This window comes from Polyodon spathula, chromosome 16, assembly GCF_017654505.1.
Source record: "Polyodon spathula isolate WHYD16114869_AA chromosome 16, ASM1765450v1, whole genome shotgun sequence".
Classification (NCBI taxonomy): domain Eukaryota; kingdom Metazoa; phylum Chordata; class Actinopteri; order Acipenseriformes; family Polyodontidae; genus Polyodon; species Polyodon spathula.
In genome coordinates this window covers 33,692,348-33,706,397 of record NC_054549.1, presented here as the reverse complement: position 1 = coordinate 33,706,397, position 14,050 = coordinate 33,692,348, and positions in this window count along the sequence as shown.

The following is a 14,050-nucleotide window of genomic DNA, read 5'->3' as shown; positions in this document are numbered from 1 at the left end:
GCCTGGTTCTCTCGCAGTCGCAGGGATTGCAATGGGGCTCGTCTCCCGCTATTCTTTTCACGATCCATCACCAGCAGTTGAAAAACGATAATTAGAAAAGCAATAATAACAATTGACTCTCTGTAAAAAAGCAACGTAGGTACCGTAGTTTGTGCTGTAGTTTTGTCTAACAGTGTAATACATCATTACTTGCTGCACTTCCTTCATTATATAAATTCAGATCTGTCAACCGTCCAAGTCAAACCGTTTCTGTTAATAAATATAAAGCAGTGAGTTACTGATTAACCTGGCTAATGTAGAGGCTATGAGACACACATGAAAACCACTATTGTTTGTCTAGTTTATTTGTTAAGCTCATTTTGAGTTTTTAAAAAGTGAATCTGACTTACTTTAATTGGGACGTATTATTTTAAGACATGCCCCCAAATACTTCTAGCAAATCTTTTGGTTAAACACAGTAAAATACCTACATACATTTATTGCACATGTCAGTTTAATTGACTTTGGAAGACCTAAGTCTACATTTGAGAAATACCTGTTGTACATATTAATCAACCGCAATACACACAGTTCTGTACATGTTGTTGACTCTCGTTCATAGCTGCTTCACACACGTTGCTGTTATCAAATTTTCACGGAGATTGTCACTAGCAGAGCAATGGGAGAGGCTGCAGGAGTGCCTGGTGCCTTCCTTGTATGGTATGGTTTGAATTCTGTTCAGGCTACCAGCTATATGATAATGACATTTGCAAAAACCCAGAATGAAACTGAGACTGAGACATTTAACTGAGATGTTTAAAGGAATTTGTATTGTGTATACGCTACCTTCCAAAAAACAAACAAACAAACAAAAAAAAACCCAAAACTATGAGAATGAGGCATGACTTACAGCAAGGTGGGCTGCTATCCCTGTACAGTACAGCTGAGGCATGACTTACAGCAAGGTGGGCTGCTATCCCTGTACAGTACAGTCTGAGAAATTCCCGAGGCATGACTTACAGCAAGGTGGGCTGCTATCCCTGTACAGTACAGCTGAGGCATGACTTACAGCAAGGTGGGCTGCTATCCCTGTACAGTACAGCTGAGGCATGACTTACAGCAAGGTGGGCTGCTATCCCTGTACAGTACAGCTGAGGCATGACTTACAGCAAGGTGGGCTGCTATCCCTGTACAGTACAGCTGAGGCATGACTTACAGCAAGGTGGGCTGCTATCCCTGTACAGTACAGCTGAGGCATGACTTACAGCAAGGTGGGCTGCTATCCCTGTACAGTACAGCTGAGGCATGACTTACAGCAAGGTGGGCTGCTATCCCTGTACAGTACAGCTGAGGCATGACTTACAGCAAGGTGGGCTGCTATCCCTGTACAGTACAGCTGGGATTTCTTGCAGTCACACACACCTTACTGCTTCAGATCTTTTGCAACAGCTTCATCGCTTAAGGTTTACCTTGAATCTTGAGTAAAATATGTAACAGATGAATAAACCACAGCAATGACACTGTTCTCTTTCAATCAGTGAGACTTAAATTCAATTGATCAATGCAGTCTTTATGTGATGGACACGTGTTGATACCCATCAGTATTTAACAAGTATTTGCCAAATGCTTGAGGCACTCATAATGTGTTAGTGCATTGGTTCTCTGGCACGGCAATGGATTACCACTGTGTATTGGTTCACCGTTGGTATGTCAGAACGGTTTGATTGTAGCTGTCCTTGTGCAGACATTGCTGCCCCTGTTACAGAACCACAGCATTGCTATTGTAGTGCCTCTATATTGCCTTTGATTTGTACTGTTCGTTCAGATGAAGCTTTGTTCTTAAGCTTAAGCATGATCCTCTCTTGTTTGTAATGTATTGTTTTGCCCCAGAACGCTAAATAAGCAGCAGATTCCTGTTTCACAAACTAAACGTGCTTCTCTGTTTGATGTCTATTCTTTTCCAGCATGCAGAGCTCAGAGTGCAGTCAGTACAAGTGGAATCTGAAGCACTTTGATCAGGCAGTGGGAATATTAACTAACAATAGCGGGGCAGTGGCGAGGATTCTTGGAATTAAGTTTATTGTTAGAAGTTATAGAATATTTCAGGGTGTTGGTAGCTTACCTTAAAATTACCTTAAAAATACAATGTCACTTTTTTTTCTCGCTATGGATAACGTGGGCATTCATCATCTATCAGCATAAGTTGAGCTGTGATGTGCCATTTACCATATTGTGTGGTAAACACAAAACTAAATTAGGAAACTTGTTTGTCTGTAATTTCAATGGAACTTGGAGCTTCCTGTTTTATTATTATCTCTAATGTCATCATAGTCACAGCAATCAAAATACATTCTCCTTAAAAACGTCCCTTTAGACTTACAAAAACAGTTGACAAAAAGATGCTTTTTCCTGGAAATGTTTTTTTTTTTTGTGTGTTACCATATTTGTATAACCAGTATTATAAGTCTGCTTCACCTAAGTACAGTAATCTGTTTTGGAGACAGACGACCCGTTTCTAAAATCCTTGCTATCGTACTTGTTATACAGCACTCTAGCTTTGTGGTTGAGTTTTAGAACATGGCTGCCCTCATCTGGTAAAAAAAAATTGCCTTTACAATTCAAGCACCTCTTTATTTGCAACAGAAACATTACAATAGACCTGCAGTTATTTATTGTTGTTTACAAAAACCATGCAACAAAAAAACTATTGAAAATGCTTGATATTTTTTAAATATGTTTCTGACATTTACCTGTTCAGTAAAATATTATTAATTGGGTCTTGACGTGGTATTAAGTTTCTTAAAGAAACAAATAGCATGACACAGCAGGTTGCAACCCAGAGGGGAAAGCCACGTTTCATTGCAAATCCAGCGAAAACTAGCTGCCAGTGTGACAAGTTTCAGTAGGAGAACAGTTGGGTATCAGTGATCTACTTGTCACTAAGAGACTGGCCTTCAGAGAATTGTCATTAAGTAAAATACAGCACAGTTGAGGGTGACAGGAAAGGTCAGGGGTCAGGAGAGTGCTGACAGGGGTCACACAGGTCTAACAGAACGGTTTAGAACAACTACATTCTCCTTCCCAGCCATTCGAAAGGATGCGGTGGTGTTTTAAAACCAAGGACCAACTTTCCGCAGTATTCTCATCACAGGCTAGTATTGGCAGAGGAGGTGACCGACCTCGTATTTCATCGTCAACACAGAGAGACATGCAGCTCCTAGTACGGTTTATATTCCAGGAAAGAGTGACCCTTTTACTGGCAAATTTGTGAACAGTGCCATGCAGTGACTGTCACTATCTGTTATGTTTTTGGGGACCTCTTTCTAGAGTGTGAAAACATCTCATTAAGATGGCAAACAGATAAAAGATAAGGGAGTTGACTGAAGTACAACAGGGACACAAAAGCTCACCATCCTCAAAGATTACTGTCTGGTTAAAGGTTGCTGCCTGGTTTTGTGTAAATATGTTTAAACTGGTTTATTAGTTTACTGTTATATTCCATGATTCTGTTTTTGTACTGGTGAGCCTGTGCCAGTCACATCTGGCACGAAATTGCAAACAATAAGTAAATAAAGAAAGTTATTGATCATCACAATTGGAAATGCGATTCTCTAGATTTGGAATTGGGAATTGATTTAAAAATAATTGATCCCATACCTGCTAAGCTACGTTGATGGCGATTCCAGAGACTTACTCTGTATGACACAGGTACTGCAAGTCAAATTATCAGTCTTAAGAAGTATGTAAATAGTACAGATAAGGACAGGGCATCAACAAGCACAGAGTAATTAGCTGTGGACCAACTTGTTTCACACATCTATATGCAACTGTTTTGCAAATATCAAGAAAAAAAAAGCTTGCAATGTTTGTGTTTCATGAACAACAGTGATCTAAATTTTTAATCTCACAGGCAATCATGTAAACCTGTGCCGTTGGCAGGAAAATTATAATACATATACCTTTTGTTGATTTACACAGGTAATAACTTTTTATACATTCTGATAACAACTGCATTGCAGATTAAAACACTTGTATTACAGTAACAGGTTTGAGCATGCCAGAATTCTCATATAACACTGCCTTATTCAGACATGTAGTATACAAATACAGCCAAGACTTGAGCCTTACACTGGAAAACTACTGGCCTGAATGTTAAAAAAAGTGACGTATGAGGAACGGTCAGGGAGTCAGGAGTGCGCTGACAGAGGTCACCCAGGTCTGACCGAACGATGTAGAACAACTACAGGCCCTTTCCAACTTAGTGACCGGTTTATTGGTTATAAGTACAAGACATTGTTGGTCATGTTGAGAGTTTAATAAAACAAGCTGAGTCAAAGTGTCTTTATGCACAAGCCATAAGTGTCAAAAGAAACAGTGCATCAAACACAGCACTGAAGGTAAAACTAGCAGGGAAACGAAATCAAACAGACAACTGTTGGTCTAGTCTAGTGTCTTCTTGAGTGTTGTGAAGGATCCTTGTAAGCAAGGTGGATAATGCCTTTAACTGACTAATCCAATGATTTTATTGGGCCAATGGAGCTATAGTGTTACTTTTTATTTTATTTTTTAACTCGAGAAACATATAGCAAAAAAACCCCCAACATTTTACCTAAAACGTTTGTTTTTAGCTGACAATGTGGGTGTGGTTCTCCTGGTTTACCCCAATCACGCACTTGCTGTTTGTCTGGCCGCTTGGTGCTGACCCCTTTTTCACCCCTTTCTCTCACTCTTGTTACTATGTTTCCCTTTGGATGCTGTACTTCATTCAATTTCTCCAAATTCTGGTACTTTGTATGGCTATCGGTTATCTTTTGATTCAGTTTTCCTTATACTACCCCAGTACTTCATTTCACGTCTTTTGTTGCTTATGTTGTTTTTTTCAGCGTCACTGGTTTTAATATTACTTTTGTTTTCCTTCTTTTTGACCTCCCAATCTCCCCCTTTTACTGAATCCCATCCGAACCGCCGAACCGTTCTGTCTCCCACGGTATAACTATCAAACTACCCAACGTTGGGGCCTGGTGTTACCTAGCAACAGCAGAACAGGGACTCCAGAGAATTCCACCGCAGCACTATATCACCTTTCTTTAGTGGGCTCCGACTGGTCAACTTGAATGACCCTTAAGTTACAAAAATGAACACCGTCAAAACTCTGTTTTCCCCATATTGCAACGGTTATACTTTAAAAATGCTTGCCTGTGCTTTATGGTTATAGAATTATAACCAGAATTATGTTGTATATTGTAAATCAATTATAAAAAAATATATAGATGTTGGAATTCTAATTATCATACACGATGTAACCCCAGAATATTATTTCTGAAGATCGAAACATTAAATGACTGGAGGTACAGGTGCTAGAGGCATATACAGTCATCCATGTGAGCAATTCATTATTTTCATGGATTTCATTAAAAACAATAACAAAATAGACCGAGGAAGATAGACTTACTGCATTAAATAAACCATATTCAACAACTGAAAACTCAACAGTATTGGTTTCATAACAATTTCCACTATGGCCATGGAAACAGGTTTATTGCAAAACATTAAATACAGAAATAATTATCTGTGAGTGACTATAAAATTATAAACACACAGAGAAATCACAAAAATAAGGTTTAGTGTTCCACTAGCCATATTATAGTAAAATACATTTATTTCACAACAATAAAATACAAATACCGTGTAACACAATACTGTTACATTAAAAAAACAAACAAATAAACAAAAAAAAAAACCTATAACAATTTACCCCCAACGTGTGGCACTGAGAAACAACGAGTCCTAATTGTCCACAGGTGAGAGATGCAGGAGCACACGCCCATTGTTCGTAAATTCGGTCATTTTTTAAAATTAATAATTCAAACAATTTACTAGCTGTGTTACCTTATAGAAAAACTATACTTTACACAGGAGGCGTATGAAGTCAGGCTTTGTGTGTAAGTAGCCTACGCTTTATTTTAACGGCATTAAACCACATCCAGAAGGAGATTTGGGTATTTCACTTTTTTTTTTCTACCAACTTCGATATATTCTGCAGTTTTACAGGATACACACAAGCAAGTCCCAAGCCAGTTCTGAAAACAAGAAAAACAAGAATATGATGATCCCTTCGCAATGATTCTGTGAGAATGAAATTATTTTTGTACCGGTCTTCTCTTGGTGTTGGGTCTTTTTATCGCTCGGCGGGGATGCATAGAAATAGAATACATCGAGTCTTTCTGTACAGTATGTCACCCATAAATTTGTACATGTACAATGTAGTGAACCCCTTATCTAATTATGATGAAATTTGCTAAGGACATTATTTACCTGTTAAGCATATCAGAAACTGTGTGAACACTGAATGGACTCGCCTACCCGTCTGTCCGTATGTCAAACTTCCAGTTGGGAATACTATAGGTGTGCGGTAGGTTCTGGGGATTCACTTTCTCCACGTTAGTCACAGACATGCTTGTTTATTTGGGTATATATTTTATATTGGGTATTTTTTTTTTAATGCTTTTAAAATGGCCCGCTTTTCAAACAAGAGGTTTTAGTAATAATGCCTTTTATTCTTGGAATGTGTATTCAAAAAGAAACAAAGAAAACAAGCAGACATTTTCAAGTGCAAATATGCTTTATTAAAAAGCGTCAATATTGATTACAAAATGTCAGTATACGAAAGATTTTCCTAGTAGGGGTGAGAGAACCAGCAGTGGGTTAAAACAGGAGATGGACTAATATAAAATGAATAGCTTACATATAATAAGAACACATATAATTATTTAGTGGGCTATGCAGGTGATGTTAGTATTCTGAAAACAACCATCCAAAGCCAAGCCTCTATATCCATATTCCACATATAAATTCGTCTCTTTTTTTATTAGTAGTTTAAACGTTTTTTCAGATAGCAGTGTGAACTGACTGTTTCGATAAAACATAGAATAAACAAATTGAATGCACACAAAAAAAAAAAAAAAAAACAGTTAAAGATGCTACATGTTTTTATTTTCACACCACTTTAATGAAAAAGCACCGGTTCACTCTATTTATCGATTTCCAAACAGTTCACCTGTAGTCAGCATTATATTGGTGAAATGCATATTGTGATTGCTAATTTGGCACTAGACACCCTTTGAGTCACTTCACTAAATTTATTAAAACAGCACCACTCTTGCACAGCACCACTTACAATTTGAGGTAACTACAGTTAATACTATATATATATATATTTATATTTAAAAATTGTATTTCCCTTTAATAAAATGCTCAAAGAAAATATGTGGAAAAATATATATATTGTATGCATTACTAAGGTTTTGCAGTGCAGAAATGTCAGTTGACATTTTAAACAGTGAATACAGTTTGTGTTGTTTTTTTTTTCTTTCTCTCCCATCAGTAATGAAGTACATTTTGTTATCTGGGTTTGTTCCAAGCATTATAACCTAGTGTCCCCCATCATTAGCCTACTGATTTTTCTCTCTATTTTTTTTCTGTTGTTGTCTTGTCAACATCTTGTTCAAAGGTAGTTCCACACCACTACACTACATTCCAGAGCCTTCGTCTGTGTCGCTGTCAGGTTTCTAAAAAAAGCATTAAAGTTTGAGTTTAAAGATTCTCACATGAATAAAACAAACAAACAAAAACCCCTTTGTTGCAAAGAAAAGGGGGTTAACATTACAGCTATTTGAAAATCAGACCCAGGGAGTGCTGCATGTTTAGTGTTTAGTAAAGCCCAGGGTGGAGGTGAATGTCTTGTTTTATTTTTTAGACCTTGGTCCTTTCAGTCAGAAACCATGTAATCTGCAAACACACAGTACTGTAGATATCCATGACCAATACTCAATCATACAGCTGAGCAAAACTAAACTACTAGTTTGACAGATGTTTGTTTTTCAATGTCTACAGGTGCAAATATAGCTATAAACTCAAGAAATAAAATGACACTAAAGGATTCCCTCTTTTAAACTCCTCAATCAAAAGGTGGGCCCTGCTACAGTGATTGTGTCTGTCAGTCTGTGTGAACGCAATACCTGCCTTGCATTTTTTGATTTGGACTTGAAGCTTGATGTGTTCCTTCAAACACACATGGTCTGTTTGCGTCTTGGTTCCTTTCAAGCCTTTTGAATAGTATCTGATGCACGCAGTACGTTTAAACACACTGTATACCGTCGGGTTAAAAGGGTCATCTTCCCGAGTCGTTCTTGTGTAATGAAAGCATGTGAGCTACACACAAAGTAGGTTTTCTGCAGTCTCTCCTAACTGGAACAGAGCTGTACATGCAGTACAAAGGTAAAAGCCATCAGGTAAGGTGGAGCGAATGACTTACTGTACCTGCTGCTGTCCAGGCTTCGGACCACCGCCAGTTTTTGAGTGTTGAGTTTCTTCCTGTGGAATAAATGAAAAAAATAACACAAAAGTCTTTTTACAATTGTTTTTTCCTTTTTTGTTTATTATAAGGTATAGGTAAATGCTATTTAAATAATAGCAGACATTCAACAATTACCAAGTATATACACTAGAATGTGCTGTATATGACTGGATTGTTCAAATTGAATCAGGTAACGGCAAGTTCGTTTCACACAGTCTTGTCTTGCATAGCTCCCACAGATCGATTCATTGCAAATTACTATTTTCTAAAATAACATGTACAAATAAAAAAAAAAAATACATATTCCACTGAACCTATTCAAAGGTGAACATTGTTCACAAAGCTGCATTTCAGTTCTGTTGGTTTCTATGATTAAAATACAATTTTATATTCAAGGAACCATTGCAACAATTTTATATTCAAGGACCGTTAAAGTCTATTGCTCTTTCATGAACCCTGTTGGGAATAGGTTACAACATGACATATTCTACTGAGTTTCCTATTAAAACCTGAGGATGCAAACCAACAGCTCCCTTGGTACATGTCTGCAGTTACATGCATATAGTACTTATTGCAATTTAATTTCAGTTTCACAGTTTAGTTTCTTTGTGTTTCATATTCCAGTGTGTTGTTCTGTTGACCTTCCTCTGGGTTGCTACATTGTACTCGCATTGACAGACTGTGATTCTGTATTGTACCCGCATTGACAGACTGTGATTCTGTATTGTACTCGCATTGACAGACTGTGATTCTGTATTGTACCCGCATTGACAGACTGTGATTCTGTATTGTACTCACATTGACAGACTGTGATTCCAGCAGCTCCTCGGACTCGCTTTCCTCATTGCTGCATCTTGCTTCGTAACATTCAGATGAACGTTTCTCTCTCCCCTTGGACAGGAATTCAGCAGCAGTGGACTTTTTCATCACAGCTTAACACACGTTACAACAATGCATCAGTAGGGATGTGATTGTTGACACTGATGGTAATGTATTTTATACATGCAATACAAGCAATTGCACCCTCTTGTAGGGTTTATTTTATTTAGAGATTTAAATAGTCATGAGATTTTTCAAAGAAGATAACGAACAGCTATTGTATATAAACTCTGATCTTGGCAGGATACATTTACAATTGTCAGAAGAGGATGGTCATCTTTAGTGAAAACAATGCTATGTGCTATGCTTTTGGTATGTTACATTATTGTGTTTTAACCCAATAGTGTTTTTTTTTCGTTTTTACTGTTTACTGTAAGTTTACTGTTCGTTCAAGTAAAATGGTCGGTCTTTTTAGAAATAAAAATGTGACAAGAATATATGTCATACAAGTGAGGTGTAATCTGAGAAAGAAATCAGTATCCATTTAAACAAGATAGCTTGCATACATTGGTACATACAAATGATAGCATTGTGCCTTTATTAGCACAGGATAAGTCTCCGCGAGAACTGATGAAAGCAGAACCGTGGTGGAGGTGTTCCCTTGCTCTGGCATCAGACTTATTTATTGCATGCAGTTTGAAATCGGTGATACAGTTAAGTATGCTTTAAGTTAAGATTTCAATATTATCCTTCAGCTGAAAACTGATCTGCTATAATTTCAGTGAGTTGTAAACTCACGATGTAAAAGCTGGTATCTTACCTGCTTCACTGGTGATGTAGACCGTGAGCAGCATTACGAGCAACGGCAATGCCATCTTTAAGGCGCTGAGTGCCATCTCTTCCACAATTCATAGATTTGTCCCCAAAACCTGCAGACTTTTTACAGTATCTGTGCGCAGGCCACGCCTCTAGGTGGTAAGAAGCTTCCAGGTGTGCTAAGCCCCTCCCCTCTTGGAATTTCACCTTATTTATTAGTGAACTTTATTTTTCTATTGGAATGGAATGAATGTCGCGGAAGGTTTGTGTTTGGTTCTATGTGTGTCTTATTTAAACAATTATTTATTTGGCAGTCGGTTTATGAAAACGGTTGGACTGGTATACATAGAATTCAGTTCAAATCAGTTGTATCATACAATGTAATTAGTGTAGCAAAATGTAAATTATTTAATCAGTGCCTTTATAAAAGTTTCTCATTGTAAAAGCATAGCAAAGTGTAATAAAGCACAATGAAAGTATGGTAAAGCATAGGTAAGCATTGTAAAAAAATAATAATAATAAAAAATAGCAGTATGGATTCCTGTACTCTGAATAAATTAAAAAATAAGTTACTTTTAGTTCAAAATAGGTGCAGATATTCAGGGGACATGTGTCCTCGTGTCCTCTGTTCTTGAGTAGGAATACTCTGGGGGGGGACGTTTCCTCATGTCCTCTGTTCTTGGAACCACCAGTTCAAAGAAACCCCTGCATTAAATGGTTGGTCTTCAGAAAGTGAAAACATTTTTATACCGCAAACACACAAGTCATTTCTTTTGGAATGTAACTTCCAAAACGTTGGCATCCCTGCAGCATGATACAATCCCAAGATATGTTGGTGAAGTCGGCTTCTGAAGCTTAGCTTGTAGGCTGGATGTACAAACAACATGAACCCTGAGTGGTTTCATTCTAGTTCAGTGTTTTTTTTTTTGTTTTTTTTTTTCCCCCCTTATTAAGCTTTCTTGGCTCGAGGCTCCCCATGACATTAGGCATCCTGCTTGAGGACCCCACTCGAAATTGATTTTGATATCTTTAGTGAGAGAGTTTGTTTATTTGATTTATGCAGGTGTAAGAAAATCTATCAAGAACTGTGTATTGCTATTATTATTATTATTATTATTATTTATTTATTATTATTATTATTATTACCCTGTATTATTTTCCACTAATGAAAGTCTAGGCCAATTCTAGTGCAGTATAGTAATGCTGCACTCAAACAATTTGGTTTCTTGCTTAGCAGGGCAAAATAAATCAGATACAGAACATTCTTAGATGATTATAAAGACTGGAGAATGAAGATTTTCCAATTAATGATTGTGAGCATTCCGTTACAAGCAAAAATGCATGTGGTTACAAACAAACAGCAAGAGAGTTCTGAGTCTGGGTAATATTTATCTCGGTAGATTAGAACAGTATGAAATGCTAAACCAAAGCCCCACAAAATGAAAACAGTCTCCTTCATTTGAGCACAAAGATAAAGGTTTTTCTGATGGATGTTATTTGACTGCACAGCAGTTAATTTGTTGTTGCATAGTCCTAGTTGGTGGTGTGGCTGTGGAGGAAAGATAAAACCCTGTGTAGTAAAAGGTGTGCTACACAATTATTGCCTCCCTTCTGGGATTCTCCATTGAAGATGCTGTGCCATCTACAGAGCCTGCATGTAAACACTGTCAAGACTGGATATGTTCCAGATCCTTATATAGCAATTGCATTAGTTGTCCACCAGGCGGCACAGAACACTCAGAAAAGCATTTGATTAAAACTTGAATTGTATAGCTGTTTGGTTTTAAGGCCAATCAGTTTTTACTGTAGTATAAAGATAATGAAAAAAAATAAAGAAATATGTAAATTTATATAATCCTGTTAATGACACACCTTTCCTTTGTTACTTGACTAAATACTGTATTAAGAACATGCACTCTTTGAAAAATCACTTTCAAGCAAGTACAGTTGCATGTTATATTTGTTATTCTTCAAAGCAAATATATAAAGCAGTATAGTTACAAGAAATTGAGAAATGAAAGGTGTGTTATGTGTGGATAACAGGGTTTCTTTTTTCAGCATTAAGTAGTCATAAAGGCTATATATATATATATATATATATATATATATATATATATATATATATATATATATATATATATTTGTGTGTGAACACGTTAAACATGCAACACAAAGTTCTGAGTTGGTTGTTCACAATGCTAGTGTAGGTTTACAATACTTAATGGTTCCCATATAAAACTATTAAAAGAATAACACAATTTTCTTAGAAAAAATAATTGTATTCTTGTAAAGGTACAATTGGGATATTAAGTTATACTGGGGACAGTGTAAGTTGCTTGATGATGACATTTACATTTAGTACAACAGAGGTTTGGTTTTGATGATACCTTTTAATAATGTTGGATCAATATGTATATGTAAAACGGTGTCTTATAAGACTGCATAGGTACATATATTCAGCTGATCCGATTGAAAGATATCATAAAATCCTTTATATGGACCAGCAGGGCATATCCTAGTCTACAGTTTTGTTACAGATTTGTAGGTTATGTTAAAGATACAGTCAGTAATTTTGCACATGTTTAATGCTGTTGTTAAAGTAATGCTGTGATTGAGGCACACTGTATTAGTGGTTTATGTGTGTCACAGATGAGAAATACAATTTCCTGTACGTTCCAGTTATCAGCTTTTTTGTTGCCATTATTGTGTGTAGATGTATTGCTGGTGGGATTATAGGAGTAGTGAATTTATGCTGTGATGTGTGTTTTCTTGTGTGTAGGGTTATCATGATGAATGAACATTTTTTTTTTTTTAGTATGTATGCTTCTTAACGTGTAAGTAGCAGGGTTCTGGAAAAATATACTGTTCTGCAACACATTGTTCTCTGGGCTATGGGGACATCTAATCCAGTTTCCAGAGAACTGGTGTGTCTTGTTTTTTTTTTGTTTTTTTTCGGGTTTTTTTTAGCAAATACAGTGTTGGCTGGTGGAGTGGAGGTGGATACCTCCAATAGAATGAGATAGACCTCCCCCCCCCAATAGAATGAGATAGACCTCTTACTCCCCCCAATGAATGAGATAGGTTATCCCCCCTATCTGGATGGTGGATAGACCTCCCCCTACTCTATCAATGAATGAGATAGACTTCCCTTACCCTAATAGGGGGATAGACTTCCCCCCCCCAAGGGGGGGTTATCTTACCCCCCCTGAATAGAATGAGATAGACTTCCCCCCCCAATAGAATGAGATTATCCTACTCCCTTACTATAGAAATGAGATTACTTACCCCCCCAATAGAATGAGATAGACTCCCCCCCAATAGAGGGGGGAGATAGACTTCCCCCCCCCAATAGGGGGGGGTTATCTTACTCCCCCCAATAGGGGGGGTTATCTTACTCTATCTGAAGGGGGTGGGGTTATCTTACTCTATCTGAAGGAGATAGACTTACCCTATCAATAGGGGGGGATAGACTTACTCCCCCTGGAGGGGGGGGTTTATCTTACTCTATCTGAGGGGGGGGTTATCTTACTCCATCTGAATGGGATAGACTTCCCCCCCCCAATAGGGGGGGGGTTATCTTCCCCCTCTATCTGAAGGGGGGGGTTATCTTAATCTATCTGATAGGGGGGGGGTATCTTACTCTATCTGAGGGGGAATGAGTTATCTTCCCCCTGGAGGGGGGGGGAATATCTTACTCTATCTGGAGGGGGGGGGTTATCTTACTCTATCTGAGAATGGGGTAGACCTCCCCTTACTCTATAGAGGGAGGGGGGTTATCCCCCCCTATCTAGAGGGGGGGGGTTATCCTCCCCCCCCCAATAGAATGGGGGTTATCTTACTCTATCAATAGGGGGGGGACCTCTTACCCTATCCCAAGGGGGGGGTAGACTTCCCCCTCTATCTGAATGGGGGGGTTATCTTACTCAATAGAATGAGATAGACTTCCCCCTACTCTGAGGGGGGGGTTTTATCTTACTATCTAGAATGAGATAGACCTCCCCCCCCCTGAATAGAATGAGATAGACTATCCCCCTCAATAGAATGGGATAGATCCCCCCCCCCAATAGAATGGGGGGTTAT